The 14,896-nt window shown below is 42.3% G+C and overlaps 1 long non-coding RNA gene across 1 annotated transcript; it reads left to right on the forward strand.

The window, feature by feature from the left end:
- The first annotated feature begins 1,051 nt into the window (after positions 1 to 1,051).
- LOC139582372 (uncharacterized) lies at positions 1,052 to 12,235 on the forward strand. The gene is made up of 3 exons (XR_011676333.1): positions 1,052 to 1,113; positions 1,351 to 1,461; positions 11,924 to 12,235. It is a non-coding gene; the product is annotated as an uncharacterized lncRNA (long non-coding RNA).
- The last annotated feature ends 2,661 nt before the right edge of the window (positions 12,236 to 14,896 follow it).

The following is a 14,896-nucleotide window of genomic DNA, read 5'->3' on the forward strand; positions in this document are numbered from 1 at the left end:
CTGGAGCCCCGCGTCAAGGGAGGGGGGTACTGTCACGACTTCCGCCGAAGTCGGTTCCTCTCCTTGTTCGGGCGGCGTTCAACGTCATCGGTCTTCTAGCAATCGCCAATCCACCTATCATTTTCCATTTGTTTTGTCTTGTTTTCCCACACACCTGTTTTACATTTCCTCATTACTTGATGTGTAAATAACCCTCTGTTCCCCCCATGTCTGTGTGTGGAATTGTTTGTTGTAAAGTGTATGTGCACTTCAGACTGGTTTGCGATGGCTTTTTTCAACCCATATTTTGTTGTTCTGGAAGCCGTAGGTTTTTTCCTCATCAAACTGCTTCGGTTATTACCTAGTTCTGCTCTCCTGTGCCTGACTTCCCTGCAGCCCGTTACGCACCTCTTACAAGATCAATATCTTAGGTTTTGTACCATAGATTTTTCCAAGCGCTGGGATGCGCAGAACTTAGAACGCGCAGAACTTAGAACGCGCAGAACTTAGAACGCGGAGGTAATGAAATGCCCAGGAAATGGCACAGAAAATTAGGCCCGGTCTCTCCATAAAAGTCAATGGCCACACACCAATACATGGATTTGACAGTCAAACTATTACTTAAATAGCAGTCAACTGTTGTTATTCTATAGAGGGTCGTGATTCGTTTAGGTTAACAAACAAAAAAAGTTGTCTGGTCCCTTTTCCATGATGGAAGCCTCCCAAAATCAACATCCAACATTCCAAAACATAGATATAAGCCTTCAAGTACTCATCTAACCAACTTCTTCAGGGTCAGCCAGGCCCCCTGTTGCCCCCCAGGCGCCCTGAAACCCAACCCCCATAAGAAGAAGCCCAAATACAACCTGCCCTTGCCTAGTATACATACAAGGTCAGGGGGACAACACTGTTTTTTTGTCTTGTAGTTAAACTTGTTTTATACACAATTTAAAGGGATAGTTTATCCCAATTACAAAATTACTTAAGTTGAGTTTACATTTCATCCAAAGTGTACATTAGTCTTTCCTGGTTCATAACATATTTTTTGATCCCTTTCAGATCACAGCCATGTGTGGGCGTCAGGCTTGTAAGAGACATGAATTATATGTGAGATTCAGTGAACAAGGCTGGAAGGTGAGATTCTATCTCTCTTAACTACTCATTGTACTGAATAGATAATCATGAGCTAACATTGTACCACCTTATTTGCTGTAACACACAGTATTTTTAGGGAAGCAAGGCATTTGTGTAGGATGTGCATTGTAGAGTATGTTCTTTGGATTCTTTATCATGTATTTCTCATTGAAAGAGTCTATTCTAGTCATTCATCTAATGTTGTCATTCGATTTCTATGGTATTTCTCTCCATTAGGACTGGGTATTGGCTCCTACGGGTTACTCTGCCTTCTACTGTGATGGAGAATGCCTCTACCCTCTGTGTTCCTGCATGAACTCCACCACCCACACTATGATCCAACTAGTGGTCAGTATGCACTACTACACCCTCTCTCACATGAACGCTAACATTACTGGGTTCAGTGGGAAAGATGGTAAATGGTTGAGACATTAATGGCAAATATAAAAAACTAAGATACCCAAGTTACCGGAGTCTACAATGGCAGACTGTTAATGTAGAGTAGGGATAGTGAGAAGTAACATTCAAGACTGAAGCAATTACCCCCTCTAGTGGTATACTTTATACTGTACCAGGTTACTACACACAGATAATACAAAACATTGAGGACACATGCTCTTTCCATGACAGACTGACCAAGTGAAAGCTATGACCCCTTATTGATGTCACTTGTTGAATCCACTTCAATCAGTGTAGATGAAGGGGAGTTAAAGATTTTAAAACCTTGAGAAAATTGAGACATGGATTGTGTGTCATTCAGAGGGTGATTCGGCAAGACAAAAGATTTAACTGCATTTGAACGGGGTATGGTAGTAGGTGCCAGGCGCACCAGGTTAAGTGTGTCAAGAACTGCAACACTGCTGTTTTTTTCATGCTCAACAGTTTCCCATGTGTATCAAGAATGGTCCACCACCCAAAGGACGTCCAGCCAACTTGACACAACATGGGCCAGCATCCTTGTGGAACGCTTAGGGCAGCTTGTAGAGTCCATGCCCCGACAAATTGAGGCTGTTATGAGGGAAAAAGGGTGTGCAACTCAATATTAGGAAGACGTTCCTAATGTTTTGTGCACTCAGTGTATGTAGTCCTACATGTTTTTAAATAGTACAGTATCACAAACGACAGTACAAAACCATATAAAGTGTGGGCCTGTAGTATCTGTAAATCCACTAAACATTTTATTTTTTTCCATATGCAGATAATAAAGCATCATTGTTCATGTAATAATCTAATATTAGCATTATATCTCTAGAAGGAGGAAATGGTCATAAAATCAAATAGATGAAAAGACGGAAACAAAAATGTTTTTGAACTACAACTTATTTTATTTAAAAATGTCAAATTCAGTGCGAAGTAATGTAGTGCATTGGTGTCTGGATCCCTCTTGGGTGGCAAAGTGTCACAAGAATCCTGTAGGGAGAGAAAACAAGAGAATACATTAAATTAATGGGTGTTAACTAATCAGGGATCAACAAAGCACTTCAAGTCCTTAATTCCTTGAAAAGAGAGAAAGAAGGAGAAAGGAGTATGGTCCCTGCAGTAGGACTATATGCTGGCCATGAGGTTCTCCAAGTGGTACTCCAGGAGGCTGGAGAGCTCCGTGACCATCAACAAAACCACTTCAGCAATCGCTGTGACACATTTCCATCAAGATCAAATGACTGACAATGTAGATTAGGAAGTTGCAAAGACACATACCTGGGATCCCCCACGCATGTAGGTGATGATGGGGCTGATGAACTGGAAAGTTCTCCACGCTTTAACCACTGGACTGGCATTGTTCTGCACATTACAATAAATTCATGTTGGAAACTGTAAACATAGTAACCGGGATGTGACTGCGTGTGGGGGATCTCTTACCCTGATCACAACAGGCCCACAGTACAGGGGGCTGAACCTAATCGGAATCAACTGCCAATTGCCAGTGGTCTCCTAAAGCAGAAAGCAGACAATATATTTGTTTCATGTCAAAGAGACACAACTTGAATATGTGGGATATTTTTCAAACATAAAACCCCAAACTTTCAGAAAATTGTACCTCAAGGATAGTCTGCACATCTGGCACATCCTCAGGGATAATAGCAGCATTCTGGACATCAAGGAGGACTGGCAACTGTGGAACATCTGGCACATCATCCAATGGCACATCCAACTGGACCTCATCCAGGACAGTTGTTTCTAAAATGAGGAACATTGGAATATAAAATAAACAATTGTTAGGACATAAAACGTAGCAAGATTGCTAATACTAGCTAGCTAGGAAGCAAAAGTTGATCGCTTAGCAACAGTTACTAAAGTTAATGTTAGCTAGCAAGCTAGCTAGCTACAACATCTCTAGCACAAGCATTTTTGGCAAGTCTGAATTATAGAAATACACAACATTTCGCTAATTATAATGACATTGTTAAATGTAGTAAAATACGAGTTTTAAACTCCACATACCCTCTTCGAAGTCGCTGTCCACCTGTCGACAATCACGAACCCTGCAAAACAGAAAAAGACAAGAAAAACAAGCCACAAATGAATTTGAACAACCTGTCGACGCAGTAGTCCGCCGACGTCCACGCACTCTCTACGCCAGTCTTGAAAAGCTCCCAGGCATTTCCAGTCGATTGTTCTATCCCAGGTGTCAAAAATTAAACAAGTTTGTTGTCAGCAGCAAACTGAAGTTGTTTTCGCACAGAAAACGTTCCATAGAACGTCGGTTAGATGTCTCCTGGCAACACACGTTCGAAAATGATTGTTTACAAAATTGACAACTGTGATGCCATAAAAATGAGTTTGGAATTCTATGATTCCCTTTAGAATCCGTTAAAATTGCTTGTCATCATTCTAGTGACGTCGACGTGCTTCTTCGTAGCTCAGTTGATATGTTTTTATTTTTTATTTCACCTTTATTTAACCAAGTAGGCAAGTTGAGAACAAGTTCTCATTTACAACTGCGACCTGGCCAAGATAAAGCAAAGCAGTTCGACACATACAACAACACAGAGTTACACATGGAGTAAACAAACATAGTCAATAATACAGTAGAAAAACAAGTCTATATACAATGTGAGCAAATTAGGTGAGATAAGGGAGGTAGAAGGGCAATAAATAGGCCATGGTGGCGAAGTAAATACAATGGAATGGTAGGTTTGCAGTAGATGAATGTGCAGTAGATGAATGTGCAAAGTAGAAATACTGGGGTGCAAAGGAGCAACATAAATAAAATAAATACAGTAGGGGATGGGGTAGTTGTTTGTGCTATTTATAGACGGGCTATGTACAGGTGCAGTTGTCTGTGAGCTGCTCTGACAGCTGGTGCTTAAAGCTAGTGAGGGAGATAAGTGTCTCCAGTTTCAGAGATTTTTGTAGTTCGTTCCAGTCATTGGCAGCAGAGAACTGGAAGGAGAGGCGGCCAAAGAAGGAATTGGCTATGGGGATGACCAGTGAGATATACCTGCTGGAGCGCCTGCTACAGGTGAGTGCTGCTATGGTGACCAGCGAGCTGAAATAAGGCGGGACTTTACCTAGCAGGGTCTTGTAGATGACCTGGAGCCAGTGGGTTTGGCGACGAGTATGAAGTGAGGGCCAGCCAACGAGAGCGTACAGGTCGCAGTGGTGAGTAGTATATGGGGCTTTGGTGACAAAATGGATGGCACTGCGATAGACTGCATCCAATTTGTTGAGTAGGGTGTTGGAGGCTATTTTGTAAATGACATCGCCGAAGTCGAGGATCGGTAGGATGGTCAGTTTTACGAGGGTACGTTTGGCAGCATGAGTGTAGGATTCTTTGTTGCGAAATAGGAAGCCAATTCTAGATTTAACTTTGGATTGGAGATGTTTGATGTGTGTCTGGAAAGAGAGTTTACAGTCTAACCAGACACCTAGGTATTTGTAGTTGTCCACATATTCTAAGTCAGAACCGTCCAGAGTAGTGATGCTGGACGGGCGGGCAGGTGCAGGCAGCAATCGGTTGAAGAGCATGCATTTAGTTTTACTTGTATTTAAGAGCAGTTGGAGGCCACGGAAGGAGAGTTGTATGGCATTGAAGCTCGTCTGGAGGGTAGTTAACACAGTGTCCAAAGAAGGGCCAGAAGTATACAGAATGGTGTCATCTGCGTAGAGGTGGATCAGAGACTCACCAGCAGCAAGAGCGACATCATTGATGAATACAGAGAAGAGAGTCGGCCCAAGAATTGAACCCTGTGGCACCCCCATAGAGACTGCCAGAGGCCCGGACTACAGGAAGCCGATTTTACACACTGAACTCTATCGGAGAAGTAGTTGATGAACCAGGCGAGGCAATCATTTGAGAAACCAAGGCTGTTGAGTCTGTCGATAAGGATGTGGTGATTGACAGAGTCGAAAGCCTTGGCCAGGTCAATGAATACGGCTGCACAGTATTGTTTAGGACCTTGAGTGTGGCTGAGGTGCAACCATGACCATGATAGAGCATGACGCTTGCAACGCCAGGGTAGTGGGTTCGATTCCCGTCACCACCCATACATAAACGACAGCAGGTTTTATTGTAAGTCGCTTTGGATAAAAGCGTCTGATGAATGACATATATTATTTTTACATGTTCACTTACTTGTTATACAATGTAGAGAGAAAAAGGGTCAATTCAAGAGGGAGCTACGAAATTCATGTCCAAATGTCATTAGAAATTTTGCCTGATGTCATTAGAAATTACATAGAATGAATCATTAGCTTGTTTGTTACGTTCCCCAGTTTCTGTGTTGTAGTTTGTATTTGAGAGTGTGTTTTTCAGGAGATGGCTTCCTGAATTCTCCCCAAGCAGCTGATTGGTCGACTCCATGGCTAATTGGAGCTGGCCCCGCCCCCTCATCAAGACGCAGCTGTATCCAATTAGACTCCTGAAGCTATATAAAAGCCAGTGTTCTGTTCAGGAGAAAAAAGAGGAATGAATGCAGAGGGAGATTGATTGTGAAAAGAGATTTTTATTGAGAGAGGAGGCCAATGGCTGTGAGTAATTAACTGAGTTAGTTGTTGCTGAGGGAGCTGATTGATTATGTCTGTGTGTCAATAGGACGCACTGTTTTGATTATTGAAATTGTTTGTTATCCTGTTTCATTTGTTCCCAGGGGGGGAAGGGGAAGGCACCTAGGGAGTGCTTAGGCAAGAGGCCCGCGGGCATACATAGTAGTATATTCACTGTCTAGGCACACTAGGTAAGACCTGGGCGGACCACTCCCTGTATTTTGGTTAGCGCACCAGGTGGTGCTAAGTTAGGTACGTAGTGGGTAGGCAGGTTAGATAGGAGAGGGGGGCTTTGACATTTACTTTCTTTGCTTTGGTTCCGTCCAGCCCCTTTTCCCCATATTACCGTGTAAGGAATAAAATCCTCGTAAACCGTCAATTCTGCCTTTTGTTGTCCTTTCTCACACCTACAGTCCATACCTCTTTCACTTCACGGGGAGTTGAGTTGTAGCAGGGTGTTGCGTTCCCTCTTCACAGAGGCGTGCGTAACATTGTTCTCTACAATATTATAACATTCATATACTTGTACTTGACAGTGTTGATGAAATAATAACGATAATTTGCTGTGACCATTACTAGTTTAGACTGCACCGCACTTGGTTGTATGTGTTCCATATTTGGTGTTGTGAGGTTAAATTCTCTGAGTAAATCGTCGGTAACTTTTCAACCATATATGGTAGAGACATTGGGTTGAGACTATTGTTTTCTGACAATGTTCTATTGATTGAGCATATTTGTAAACCTTGAATTAATTCATAATTTTATGTTTTTGGTTATTTTGCCACCAGATGCTTTCCTATATCGTTGGCATAATATAAAATACAAATACCAAATATTGTGTTTTATAAAGTCACTAGCTAGATTGGAAGAATGAGACAAACAAGGTGATTTTTTGTGTGTTTAACTCCTGAAAGTATAGTCTTTGCCACAGTGGGCTATAAAGTCTTTTGGAGGACATATTGACCAAATTCAGACAAGGGGGGCCACAGCCCATGGGAAAAAAGCACTGAAGGCTCTACACTACCGGTCAAATGTTTTAGGACACCTACTCATTCAAGGGTTTTTCTTTATTTTAACTATTTTCTACATTGAAGAAAAATAATGAAGACATCAAAACGATGAAATAACGCACATGGAATCATGTAGTAACCAAAAAAAGTGTTAAACAAATCCAAATATATTTTAGATTCTTCAAAGTAGCCACCCTTTGCCTTTGACAGCTTTGCACACTCTTGGCATTCTCTCAACCAGCTTCATGAGAAAGTCACCTGGAATGCATTTCAATTAACAGGTGTGCCTTCTTAAAAGTGGAATTTCTTTCCTTTTTAATGCGTTTCACACAATCAATTGTGTTTTGACAAGGTGGGGGGTGGGGGTATACAGAAGATAGCCCTATTTGGTAAAATACCAAGTCCATGTTATGGCAAGAACAGCTCAAATAAGCAAAGAGAAACGACAGTCCATCATTACTTTATGACATGAAGGTCAGTCAATACGGAATATTTGAAGTGTAGTTGCAACAACAATCAAGCGCTATGATGAAACTGGCTCTCATGAGGACCACCCCAGCAATGGAAGACCCAGAGTTACCTCTGCTGCAGAGGATAAGTTCATTAGAGTTACCAGCCTCAGATATTGCTGCCCAAATAAATGCTTCACAGAGTTCAAGTAACTGACACATCTCAACATCAACTGTTCAGAGGAGACTGTGTGAATCAGGCCTTTATAGTTGAATTGCTGCAAAGAAACCACTATTAAAAGGACACCAATAATAAGAAGATACTTACTTGGGCCATGAAACACAATCAATTTGTCCTTTGGTCTGGAGCCCAAATTTGAGATTTTTGGTTCCAACTGCCATGTCTTTGTGAGATGCGGTGTGGGTGAACAGATGATCTCTGCATGTGTATTTCCTACCATAAAGTATGGAGGAGGTGTTATGGTGTGGGGATGCTTTGCTGTTGACACTGTCTGTGATTTATTTAGAATTCACACTTAACCAGCATGGCTACAACAGCATTCTGCAGCTATACGTCATCCCATCTGGTTTGGGCTTAGTGGGACTATCATTTGTTTTAATAAATTATTATAAAAAAATAAAAACTATTGTTTGTTACTTTTACACCTTTTTCGTGGTATCCAATTGGTAGTTACAGTCTTGTCTCATCGCTGCAACTCCCGTACGACTCGGGAGAGGCGAAGGTCGAGAGCCGCGCGTCCTCCAAAACACAAGCCAGCCAAGCCGCACTGCTTCTTGACACAATGCCTTCTTAACCCGGAAGCCAGGCGCACCAATGGGTCGGAGGAAACACCATACACCTGGCAACCCTGTCAGTGTGCATTGTGCCCAGCTCGCCACAGGAGTCGCTAGAGCTCGATGGGAAAAGAACATCCCTGCCGGCCAAACCCTTCCCTAACCCGGACGACGCTGGGCCAATTGTGTGCCGTCCCATGGGTCTCCCGGTCGCGGCCGGCTGCAACAGAGCCTGGACTCCAACCAGGATCTCTAACTGCACAGCTTGCCTTAGAACACTGCGCCACTCAGGAGAATCCATTTGTTTTTCAACAGAACAATGACCCAACACACCTCCAGGCGGTGTAAGGGCTATTTTACCAAGAAGGAGAGTGACGGAGTGCTGCATTAGATAACCTGGCCTCCACAATCCCCTGACCCCAACCAAATTGAGATGTTTTGAGATGAGTAGGACCGCAGAGTAAAGGAAAAACAGCCAACAAGTGCTCAGCATATGTGTGAACTCCTTCAAGACTGTTGGAAAAGCATTCCAGGTGAAGTTGGTTAAGAGAATGCCAAGAGTGTGCAAAGCTGTCATCAAGGCAAAGGGTGGCTATTTGAAGAATCTCAAATATATTATATGTTTTGATATGTTTCACACTTTTTTGGTTACTACATGATTCCATTTGTGTTATTTCATAGTTTTGATGTCTTCACTATTACTCAACAATGTAGAAAATAGCATTTTCTTCTATGACGCACCTTATGTCTAAACTTCTTTACAGTGAAATGATCTTGATTGGTGATCTCAACTGGTGTTGGTTAAAGCCGGTGTCTGATGATTTAAAAATGTTTTGTAATTCTATGAATCTTACCCAGTTGATTAAGTCACACACTCGCCCAAATCTTAAATGCTCAGATAAATCTACCCTGATTGATTTGATATTAACAAATGTTCCACATAAATATTCTGCGGTTGGTGTTTTTTGTAATGATTTAAGTGACCATTGTGCTGTTGTTGATGTTAGAAATACTAAGGATCCTAAGACAAACCCACGTTTTATTCGTAAGAGAAATTTGAAGTGTTTTAATGAGCAGGCTTTCTTTCATGGTTTGTTTTATTTTGAATGGAGCAAGATTGAGTTTATCCCTGATGTGGAAACTGCCTGGATATTCTTTCATGATGGTCTTTTCCAAATAGTAAACAAACATGCCCCATAACGCAGGTTCAGGGTTAAAGGGCGGGATAATCCATGGTTTTCTTCTGAGCTGTCTTGTATTATTCACGACCGTAATCTAGCCTGGGCTAAAGCAAGGAAATCATGTTCTGATGCTGATTGGCTTATTTTTAGGCAGTTACGAAACAAGTGTTCTTTTCTTCTCAGGAAGGCCAAGTCTGAATATTTTATATCTGTTACCACTGATAACCTGAATGACCCTAGAAAGTTTTGGAAGGCTATTAAGTCTATGTCTGGTAACAGTAATGTTAATGAATTACCGTCATGTGTTTTGAAGGACTCTGTATATGCTGTATATGACAAAACTGAAATGCTGAATTGTTTCAATGAGCACTTTGTATCATCTGGTAGGCTGTTTGATTCAGTGTCCTCTGTCTCTGTACAACCCTGTGTGGATGAACCAGTGAGAGCTGGTCAAACTTTTAGCTTTTTGCCATTCTCAGTGCAGGTGGTACATGAAGCTCTGAAATCCTTAGATCAGAGAAAGCCTGCAGGTCCTGATCTTTTGGATCCCTGCTTTTTAAATCTGGCAGCTGATTTCATAGCTGAACCACTTACATATCTGTTCAATCTAACCCTGGAATGTAATGAAATTCTGGAAATCAGCATTTGTACTACCACTTTAAAATAATTATAGGCCAATCTCAAAGCTGTCACCCCTGGTGAAAATACTTGAAACCCTTGTGAGGGAACAGCTAAAAGAGTTTTAATTTACTAACTCTATTTTATCAATGTACCAATCGGGCTTCAGGAAGAAGCATAGCACAATTACAGCAGCCATGAAGGTTTTAAATTATATCACTGAAGCCCTTGACAAAAAACAGCACTGTGTCTCACTTTTTATTGATCTCTCTAAGGCTTTTGATACAGTTTATCATGCTATACTAAGGCAGAGCTTGTCGAGTGTAGGTCTTTCAGAGCATGCAGTTGCATGGTTTGCTAACTATCTGTCTGATAGAACTCAGTGCACTCAATTTAATGGGCTTAAGTCTGTTAAATTGTCTGTCTTTAATGGTGTGCCCCAAGGCTCTGGACTTGGTCCTCTCTTATTCACTATTTATATAAATGATTTAGACAAAAATGTCCAAAATGCGCAACTTCATTTTTATGCTGATGATACTGTTATTTACTGTTGTGCCTCGTCTCTTACAAAAGCTTTCCAGAACTTGCAAATGGCTTTTTATACTGTTCAACATACACACAGTGTCAATTGAAGCTTATCCTCAATACTGACAAAACTAAACTAATGGTGTTTTCTAAAGCAAGAAATAGACCTCTGAACCTTTCACCTATTACTACCTTTCAGGGCAAGGAGATTGAGGTTGTAACCTCATATAAATATCTTGGAATTTTAATTGATGACGGCCTCTCTTTTAAAATTGCATATTCAACAACTTACAAAAAAAATTGAAGCTGAAATTGGGATTTTATTTTAGGAATAAGGCCTGTTTTTCTTTTGAAGCCAGAAGGAGGCTAGTATCAGCTACATTTTTGCCTTTACTAGACTATGGGGATATTTTATATATGAATGCTTCCGCTCAGTGTTTGAGATCAATTGACACCCTTTACCATGGTACTTTGAGATTTATTTTAAACTGCAAAACTCTTACGCACCACTGCACTTTGTATACCAGGGTTGGCTGGCCTTCTCTAGTCACTTGTAGGCTCAGTCACTGGTATACTTTGATTTATAAAGCCATTTTGGGTTTACTACCTTTTTATTTGGGCATTTTTATTGTTCAGAAATGTGGTGGGAACTCTTTTCGTTCGCTGGACTTTATCCTGCCAACTGTTCCAAATGTCCGAACTGAATTTGGTAAAAGAGCTTTTATGTACTCTGCGCCATCATCTTGGAACGCCTTACAAAATACTTTTAAACTGGAAGAACTTGTCCCGATTGGTATTTTTAAATCACTGATGAATGATCTTGAGACTGATTCCCTGACCTGTCAATGTTTTTAATTTGCTGTTTTTGATTTTTGTTATACTCTTGTGAATTCAATGGTTTCTACTAGATTACATGTAGTTTTTCATGTTGTTTGTCTGTAATTTTTGTAATGACTTGGTGCTGCCTATCTTGGCCAGGACGCTCTTGAAAAATAGATTTTAAATCTCAATGAGCCCCTCCTGGTTAAATAAATAAAATAAATAGTAAAAATAAAGAAAAACCCTTGAATGAGTAGGTGTTCTAATAGCAATAAGGCACCTCTGATGTTTGTGGTATATGGCCAATATACCACCCCTCCTTGGGCCTTATTGCTTAAATAACCCATATCTCTTATAACAGGATATTATCATTGACTATATGAAAGTGCATGTATGAATGAGTCTGATTTACCGTTTTCAATGGCAGGTTCACCTTCTGAAGCCAGATGAGGTTCCCAAAGCGTGCTGCGCACCCACCAAGCTCAGTTCCATCTCTGTACTCTTCTATGCTGACAACAACAACGTGATCCTAAAGAAGCATCGCAACATGGTGGTCAAGACCTGTGATGCCTGTGACACCAGTGGTAGCCCATCTATCTATTCTACTTAATTTTAATCAACTTAATTGCCATTGTTCCAAAAGATACAAACAGGGTAAAATAACTTGCAACCAGCAGTTGATAGCAATAATCTGTCAATATGCTGATAAATAGTATGTATCTAATATATTGATTTTGAGTCTGAGTTGTATATGAACACCCATTGGACCTATAACCATACTTCACTTTTGATTAACTATTCAAATCTACAGTAATTCAGATAATTACATCACCCCTTCATGTCATATATTCTGTGACCAATCAAAGCTGTAAAGTACTGTATCATAAGTATATCAATGCTAAAATTCTACCCTTTGATGACTATAATATCTTGTTGGACCATGAATTTGTCATTGTCTCTTTCAGATATACTAAACATGGTTTGCAAAACATACACGTTTTTTCTTCTTCTTTAATCATACTTTTAACCAGTACAAGTTAGTAACAATGGAAAATAGCAACAAACAAAAAACAAATTGGCCATTTTTTATGTACAGAGTAACAAATACACAGTGATGTCCTTGTCAACAGATATCTGGAGGACTGTAACGGCTATATTTGTAATAAACTATACTGAACAAAAAAACGCAACATGTAAAAGGTTGGTCCCATGTTTCATGAGCTGAAATGAAAGATCCCGGAAATGTTCTGTACTCCCCAAAAAAATTTTTTTGAGAATTTCTCCATTGCCAAGATAATCCATCCACATTGAAATGTGCACCATATCAAGAAACTGATTAAACAGCATGATCATTACACAGGTGCACCTTTTGCTGGGGACAAAAGGCCACTAAAATGTGCATATTTGTCACAACACAATGCCACAGATGTCTGAAGTTCTGAGGGATTGTGCAATTTGTATGCGGACTGCAGGAATTTCCACCAGAGCTGCTGCCAGAGAATTGAATGTTCATTTTTCTACCATAAGTTGCCTCCAACGTCATTTTAGAAAATTTGGCAGTACATCCAACCGACAATTTTCCTGTCCTTGTCACGCCCTGACCATAGAGAGCCTTTTATTCTCTATGTTGGTTAGGTCTGGGTGTGACTAGGGTGGGTTATCTAAGTTGTTGTATGTCTATGTTGGCCTGGTATGGTTCACATTTAGAGGCAGCTGTTTATCGTTGTCTCTGAATGGGGATCATATTTAGGCTGCCATTTCCCCACTGTGTTTTGTGGTATCTTGTTTCGAGTTTGTGCGTTTGCACCTCTGATGTTATGGTTTGTTGTTTGTTTCTTTTTGTTCACACCAGAGCTTCCGGCGACGGTCCCAAGTCCAGAGCTTCCGGCGACGCTCCCCAGTCCAGAGCTTCCGGCGACGGTCCCCAGTCCAGAGCTTCCGGCGACGGTTCACAGTCCAGAGCTTCCTGCGACAGTCCACAGTCCGGAACCTCCTGCGACGGTCCACAGTCCGGAACCTCCTGCGACGGTCCACAGTCCGGAACCTCCTGCGACGGTCCACAGTCCGGAACCTCCTGCGACGGTCCACAGTCCTGAACCTCCTGCGACGGTCAACGTTCCGGAGCCTCCAGCGGAGGTCAACGGTCCGGAGCTTCCAGGCACGGCGTCCAGTCCCGCTCCAAGGCCGGAGCCTTCCTCTGCGCCGATGCCCAGTCCAGGCACAGTGTCCAACTCAGCTCCAAGGCCAGAGCCTTCCCCTGCGCCGATGCCCAGTCCTAGCATGGTGTCCAGTCCAGCTCCAAGGCCAGAGTCTTCTTCTGCGCCGGTGTCTAGCCCAGGCACGGCGGCCAATCCCGCTCCATGGCAGAAGCCTTCCTCTGCGCCGGTGCCCAGTCCAGGCATGGCGTCCAGTCCCGCTCCAAGGCCGGAGCCTTCCTCGGCGCCGGTGCCCAGTCCGAGTGCGGCGTTCAACCCAGCTCCATGGCCGGGGCCCTCCTCTGCGCCGAGGCCCAGTCTGGGCACGGCGTTCTACCCAGCTCCATGGCCTGACCCGTGGTCTGGGCGGGGGCAAAGACCCGCACCAGAGCCGCCACCGTTGCTGGCGGATCTGCAAGTGTAGTGGGTACTTCGCCACGCACCGGAGCCGCCCCCGACGTTAGATGCACACCCGGACCCTCCCCTGTAGAGTCAGGTTTTGCGGCCGGAGTCCGCACCTTTGGGGGGGGGGTACTGTCACGCCCTGACCATAGAGAGCCATTTATTCTCTATGTTGGTTAGGTCGGGGTGTGACTAGGGGGGGATATCTAGGTTGTTGTATGTCTATGTTGGCCTGGTATGGTTCCCAATCAGAGGCAGCTGTTTATCATTGTCTCTGAATGGGGATCATATTTAGGCAGACATTTCCCCACTGTGTTTTGTGGGATCTTGTTTTGACTTAATGCGTGTGCACCTCTGATGTTACGGTTTGTTGTTTGTTTCTTTTTGTTTTGTAAGTTTCACATCAAGAAAGATGTGGAACTCAGAGCACGCTGCGCCTTGGTCCATCTCTACACACAGCCGTGACAGTCCTGCTAGCCATTCATAATGTAACGATTAATTTTGGGTGTCAGGGAAAATGTATGGAGTAAAAAGTACATTATTTTCCTTAGAAATGTAGTAAAGTAAAAGTTGTCAAAACTATAAATAGTAAAGTAGGGATAGAGGGCAGCATTTTCACTTTTGGATGAATAGCGTGCCCAAACTGAACTGCCTCCTACTTTGTCCCAGATGCTAATATATGCATATTATTATTAGTATTGGATAGAAAACACTCGGAGGTTTCTAAAACTGTTTGAATGATGTCTGTGAGTATAACATAACTCATATGGCAGACAAAAACCTGAGAAGAAATCCAAACAGGA

The sequence above is a fragment of the Salvelinus alpinus genome, chromosome 8 (assembly GCF_045679555.1).
Source record: "Salvelinus alpinus chromosome 8, SLU_Salpinus.1, whole genome shotgun sequence".
Lineage (NCBI taxonomy): Eukaryota > Metazoa > Chordata > Actinopteri > Salmoniformes > Salmonidae > Salvelinus > Salvelinus alpinus.